Source organism: Rhineura floridana, chromosome 11, assembly GCF_030035675.1.
Source record: "Rhineura floridana isolate rRhiFlo1 chromosome 11, rRhiFlo1.hap2, whole genome shotgun sequence".
Classification (NCBI taxonomy): domain Eukaryota; kingdom Metazoa; phylum Chordata; class Lepidosauria; order Squamata; family Rhineuridae; genus Rhineura; species Rhineura floridana.
Genome location: NC_084490.1, coordinates 64,217,140 through 64,223,326, shown reverse-complemented (window position 1 = coordinate 64,223,326; position 6,187 = coordinate 64,217,140). Strand labels below are relative to the sequence as shown.

General features: G+C 41.3%; 1 long non-coding RNA gene across 1 annotated transcript in view; it reads left to right on the top strand.

The window, feature by feature from the left end:
* The first annotated feature begins 4,700 nt into the window (after positions 1-4,700).
* The window catches only part of LOC133366303 (uncharacterized), a 41,093-nt gene continuing 39,606 nt past the window's right edge, over positions 4,701-6,187 (top strand). Inside the window, exon 1 of the long non-coding RNA XR_009758377.1 lies at positions 4,701-4,842. This is a non-coding gene — a long non-coding RNA (uncharacterized LOC133366303). The remainder of the gene's footprint in view (positions 4,843-6,187) is intronic.

Below are 6,187 nucleotides of genomic sequence, written 5' to 3'. Positions count from 1 at the left end.
CTTTTTTATATCAAGAGCCATTGATCCATGGGGTGGGACTGGGGAATCAGCAGGGTGGGGACACATATACGTATTAATTAATTGTATTATGGGTTCCTAAATGTATTTTAAAATAATAAATGAATCAAATATTATAATGACTAGGAACATAATATTGGGTGTTGCACTCGCCCAAAACAATACTCCAGCTATGCAGGTGTGAATAGGGTTGCCAGGTCTCTTATTTTCACCTGCAGACTCTGCGTTTTTGGGGTCTCTGGGTTAGTGAGCATAATCTCCGGACTCACAGATTTCATTTTTTTTAAATTAAGTTTCTAGGTGGTCTGGTTTAAGAGATATAAACCCAAACATCAGCCACCGCCCCCCATGCAACTTCTGTTAAATGAGCTTGTAGCTGGCTGCTCTAACTGCTCTTTCAGGTTTGTAGCCAATAAGTAAAGTCAGGGTTGCTATTGACAAGGCTTGACCCCATTGTAAGCCAGAAAATTGTTGTTTTCTCCTGCTTATCTGAAAATATCGTAAATTGAGTAAGTATATAGCTTTCAGTCTTTTTCTCTCTTGTCTGCATGAGCCAAAGTAGTTTAAATTTTCCTGGGCTGTTGAAGAGGGCAGTGTTTTGAAAACCTTCCCAATATGAAGCTTTACTCCCGTGCTTGCTTTTCTGGGAGTAAAACTGCAGTGCTAATCCCACATACCCAGAGTAAACCCAAGTGAACAAAATTAAACAAAAATGTGTTAGCAGGTGCGAAAAAGAGTACACTGAAGGCATCTTCCAAATGTCAATAGGCAAGGAGTTCCAAAGTGTAGGTGCTGCCACACTAAAGCACTGATTTCTTACAAGAGCAGAACAAGTACTATGTGACACCTGTAACATGGAAAGCACACCTTGAACTCGGCCTGGTAGCAAATCGACAACCAGTGCAGATTTCAGAGCAGAGGTATTAGAGGCTGATAAGGTTTCACTCATGCCGGCAAACATGTCACAACATTCTGCACTAACTGCAGCCCCTGGGTCAGGTTGTGCTACATGGGGATTTCTGTGACCTTGGCTGACTGGCTGCTAGGATTTTTTTAGTTTTTTAGTTTTGGTTTTTTGGTTTGGAACCTGAACTGGTTGTGGGATGCTGAATTTTCTGCCTTACTCATAGGAATCTTGTTGTGGTTGGTATGGTATTGCATTTAGGAAATCATCACTGTCTTTTGTTTTTCTTTTTCTGTTTGCATTTCATTTACCTTTAACCTCACTCCCTTACATCCATAGAAGCAACAACAGTGGTTCCATGAGCTCAGTTCAACCCCCTTAAATCCACTGATGATGCACCTTGTTGGTTGCATGACAGTTTGTTTCTTGCCCAATAATGGTAAAAGAAAATTCATGTACTGGGAAGTATGGCCGCAATTCTTGTTCCCAAGCTGCTGCCTGTGAAGGTAGACCAAACCATATGTGATTTCTCTCTGTCAATTATCATATACTGGAATTGGGTTGGCTATCACAGTGAGTTTATAGCAGCCCACAGAGTAGATAGAAAAGGGTAGAGAATCTTCTTACTCTTACAAATTTCTCAGACCTCTTTATGAAATGAAGAGTCAAATCTGCAAAGAAATATAGAGCAGCCATGTTGAAAAGTAGGGACAGGGCCTTCCAGGCATGGGGTTACCAACCCTATTTAAAAACTTGTGTCCGGGCTATTGCACTTCAGATTGTATGTGGGTGATCACATAAGTGAATATTACTCTTTATTAAACAAAACAAGACACAGCTGACACATAACTTTTAAAGAGGCAGCTGTATTAGAAAGCAATCATGCCAGGATTCAAGGAGAAGGCTAGTCTAGAGAACTTCTCCCTGACAGACTAGCTGTCTTTGTACAAGGGTGTTTTTAATATAATGGGGCATTCAGTTGTGTGAAACTTCAAGGACTATCAAGAAATATGTGGCACGGTTGCTGTTCAAAGGTACGGGGGAGGAGAGTCAAAACATCCTATTCGGCTTGCCCAAGCCCTGGGACACTCCCAGAGTGGCTCTTGGAATTCTGTTCATTTGTTTGTGCTTCACGACAAGCACCTCTGGCTTAGTTCCACTGGATGTGATTCATCACCTTTTAAAGATGCAAAATTAGGGAAGAAACAGTTTCCTTTGGGGACAGGCAAATTACCCGTGGAAAATCTGATGCATCTTCATTTTCTGTCCTCCATGGAATACAAGCTTAAGGGAAGAGCCAATAATCATCTTGGGAACCATGATGCTTTGAGCTAATCAGTTCATTTTGTTTTCCCATTTAAACATAATTGTGCTCCCTCAACAACAGCTAAGGGGAAAAAATTAGTCACTTGACACAGAAAACTGCATGAAGTGGCATTAGTTTGAATTGTATTTGTTTCCCTGTGGTTCCTAAAGGATAGATTGTGTACATTAGCTGTGAAGCACTTTGTTCAAGGGATGCAGTTTTATGTCTAGATGAGACCTGTTGAAGGGCCAAAGGGTTTATTCCTTTGGGAGCCACTGAAAATACCTGGCAGTTGATGCTTTCCCTAATTTGCTCTGTCAAAGTATATTTTTGAAACCATGGCATCAAGTGACACATGAATGTGCTCATTTTAAGATAACAAGGAATACTTCAACATGACCTTTAGCAAGGCATATTAGTATTAATACTATCACAAATAATAATCCTAATAAGAACAACATTTATAAGGTGCTGCTGGTTAACATCCCCCCTCAGTTGATGGTAACCAAAGCTCTATCGCCTCTGACTGCTTATATCTAGTGGTTACCATTTTTTATGTCAGATGCCATCTTTTCCCCGGAATGGCCCAAACAATGCTGTATCCGGGGCATTTGGGGGAAAACAAAGTAGCTTAAGTAGCTTCCTTACAGCCACACACTTGGAGGCAGTGAAAAGCAACAACAGCTTCTTTATATATAAATAGAAACCTGCCATGGCTACTGCCACACATCAAAGGTGAGTCTCTTCAAATCTCTAAAGAAAGCTTGATGGCTTCCATACCCAATTTTGCTCTCCAAGCCTACCAAAAATCTCCCCACCCAGTTTTCAAGCTAAAAAGGTCTCTTGACCTTGAAAGGCCTCAAATTCTTCTTTGGCTAGATTTTCATCTAACCTGAAGAAAAGTCCACTCAGTCCAACACCTCAGACAGGCTCCCAACCTTTTCTCTCTGGTCCGTTGAGACTACAAAACTCTACCATTCCTCCCAGCTACTGATGGGTGAATCTGTCAGGTCTAGTTTCTCTCAACTTCTGTTTTTCCAAACTGAATTTCAGTCCTCCAAATTTCCACACCAGTTTGATTAAAAAGAGCTCATGAAAATTCATCAGCGTTTTAGCACAAATTGTACAACAATGTGTACAGTTTTCCCTAATATACACATTTTTGCAAAGCAATTTCCCTAATATAATGCATTTTGTATGGTGTTTCAGAAACATATGCATTTCTGCATACCTTATCTGAGTAAAACTGGGCCAGAGAATTCCTGTGCAAAATTCAGAGAAATGTGAATTTCAGAGGATGGTTGGGTTTTGGTTTGCATATTATTTTGGAAAATGTGAATTAGGTAAGTTTGCCTTTAAATGCAAACAATCAAATTTCTCCTCCATCCCTATCCCCACCCACCCACTAATAATACCCTGCATGCCTCCTCCCTTGACATCCGTAGTAGGGAACAAAATCACAAGATTTTCCGGATCTAATTGCATTTGGTTCTCTATTATCTACCAGATGGCAAGGGGAGACATTCCTCCTTTCTTTCACTCACCACAGCTGCAGCCAGAAAAGTGGATGGGAGGGAACATGGAGTTGAATTGGATGATTTTTGGCAGGTAGATGGGGGAAGGGGCTTGTAGGGGGGAAAGGGAGGCATCAAGGTCAGATTCTGTCGCATCCCTGATCAATACAATGGATATGAATTGATTTGGATTGGTCCGGATTTAGCCAAGGTATTTTCTGATTGCTGGGTGGGAGGGATAGTTCAACTTAATTCAGCTTGAGTATGTGTATGTTTGTGTGCATGTGCACCAATAATTAATTACAATAACATATCTTAAACCATTACCTACTTGTTTTACATAATGCACAGAGATGCATAGGGATATTTGAAATGCATAGATTAAGTGAGGCTCCAAAACTTTGTCTTCTTTTGAAGCAGCCACCTTTGGCTAGTCAGGCAAGATCAGCTATTTCTGGAGCAAATGAAGAAAAGATAACAATCAGAGCCAAGGAGACTTGCTTGATATGTATTCTAATTACTAATCCTTAGAAAGTGTAGAGTTGTGAAAGAATGATGGTCAAGTGGCCCTACATAAGCTGCTGTTGCAGGAGGGTGGTAAAATGAAGAGGGTCAAAGCTGATTGGCTTGTCACCAAGATATTGGAGGTACCATACTGACAATCACGGAGGATATTGGAGAAATGTCAGTTGCCAGGCAATGGAGGCATATACCCTAGTCTCATGAGTCTCATGGCTATCTCAAAGCTGTTGGAGAGGTAACAGGAAGAAGCACCTAAGGAGAAAGCATGATGCCAGCATTGGCTAAGCGTAAAAGTCAAACAGATACCTGGCTTCTTAGTAATCCTTAGAAAATGTGTGAAAGAATGATGGTCAAATGGTCCACTAAGCCAGCACAACAGCTTTTTATCAGTAGATCTGGATATAATTATTCATCACCTATCTTTGCAGTACACAAGAAGCATCCCTGCACGAGGTTGCTGTCGCTGCAGGTTACAGGCTGATGGCTGGAGAAAAGCAGGGAGAGGAAATATGTATCACACACAATATGCTGAACAGAAACATAGACCTAAGGCAAATCTTGGAGGAACAACTGAGCAGGTCAGCACAGTATATGTTGTTATCTTGCATAGAAGACACAGTGGTGACAGATAGCTCTTTGTCTTTGGGTGACAAATACAGGTGATGGAATGGCAGGGGAGTAGGGGAGAAAACAAACTGAGAAATTCATTTTTGCTTTCCTGTAGCCTAAGAGTATACGTTAAATTAGCAGTCCTATACTCACTTGAGACTCAATGGGACTTCTGAGTAGACATGTGTAAGATTGCATTGTCACTCTGCTTCAGCTGCTATGGCCATGCCCACTGCGATCATTCTCAGTGCCAACCACCCTTTGTAGAGCTAGATGAGAGTTCCTGGTGAAGTCATCATCACTATGCCTGCTTCTGTTTCATTTGCAACTGATTTTCAATACCACCTACAGTGGCCATTTTAACTATTGACTGCCCTGTGGGAAGCTACCTTCAGATGAAACATTTCTGGTTGCTACTCTGGAAATGCATCAGAATCTAAGTCTGAACATTTGCAAGAAGTATTGGGGGTGGACTTTTGGCATGGCTTTTGCATGAGGCTAAGCAAGTGTGGTGATGGATAGCAAGTGAAGGATAATGTTAATATAGTGTTTTAATATTTTGTATTTAATGAGGATCCTGTCTTGCTGATTGGACTGCTATTGTTTTAGGAGTGTTACATTTCCTGATGTATTAAGCAATAAAAATTAAGCCATTAATGAATTGGCATGTGTTACTCCAGGGGACATCCCTTTAGAGGTTCTTTGGAGGGTATTATTGTTTCATTTTTTTTCCAGTTGAGAAAGTGAGATATCTATTCAATTGCCACTTAAAGTCTACAGGGTCAAAGTACATTTTAGAAGCTCTCCACATTTCATATAATGGTGGATGGGGGACTGGGGGCTCTCCACATGTCATTGCACTCCACCTCCCATCACCCACAGCCAGCATAACCAATGGTCAGGAGCAATCGGAGCTGCAACAACTGGAGGAACACAGATTCCCATCCCTCGTGTATCACAAAATGAGCACTGTATCAAGATGGCTTGCATGTGTCCATTTGCTCTGGTGAAGGATATTGCAAGTTGATCTCTCAAGTTGCTAGATCTAAATGGGTAGGATTTAACTCCTCGTCCCTAGCACCCTCGCCCTTCAACCAAAATGCTACTGTTCTCACTGCCACCAGCTTGTTGAACTGTAGCCAAGACATATCACTGGGTAAAGAAACATACACAATTGTCTTCCTCTTAGAGAGCCTGTAGATGAGCCTCCTACACCATCAGGTTCCTATGACTTGGACAGCACGGGCCTTTAAACAAAGGACTATCCTGTATAAAGTCAGACACATCACCATCTTAATAAGAACATTTTCCCCT